The sequence below is a fragment of the Penaeus monodon genome, chromosome 21, assembly GCF_015228065.2.
Source record: "Penaeus monodon isolate SGIC_2016 chromosome 21, NSTDA_Pmon_1, whole genome shotgun sequence".
NCBI lineage: Eukaryota > Metazoa > Arthropoda > Malacostraca > Decapoda > Penaeidae > Penaeus > Penaeus monodon.
In genome coordinates, this window is record NC_051406.1 from 31,079,233 (window position 1) to 31,079,884 (window position 652).

Below are 652 nucleotides of genomic sequence, written 5' to 3' on the forward strand. Positions count from 1 at the left end.
GTCTGCTGTGCTGGCTTGCTGCATCGTGTTTCTCTGGTCTCTTGTCTTCAGCTGATTAGCAGATACATTGGTTATTTTAACTATGGTATTTGTTTAATCTATTCTGAGAAGTTGATATATTGTGCTGGCTTGGGTTATAGTGTTGGCTTGATTTACTGTGCTTTTTAGGCCTACCTATGCACTCAACATTTTCGTTAAGTGCCTTGACTGATATATAAAGTTTACTTGACCTATATTGATTGATGGTATATAGTTCTTGTTTATCTACTGTGCTTATCTGGTATTCGTTACTTGCTTGATTTTTTCCAGGTAGTTCTTATCTTAACTTTTTCCAAGCATTACTTTACTTAGACATTTAAGTTTTAATCATTACCATGTTTTGCAGAACAATTCATGTTCACGGTCGGCTCGTTCCATATGGTTGTCACAGTCAAATTCATTCTTAAATATTTTAAGATAGCGTAGTGTATTTCTTAACCGTTGGTTCATGCGTAACTAATGGTCCATGACTGGGCTTCTGGAGATACACGGTAGAAGAAAACCACGAGTTTTAAGAAACGATATGTATTATTTTCTATCATTAAAGTTGGTCCCATATCCAAGCGTTCGTAGAGTAACATGCTTACTAAGCCGCGGGATGATGGTAGGGTGG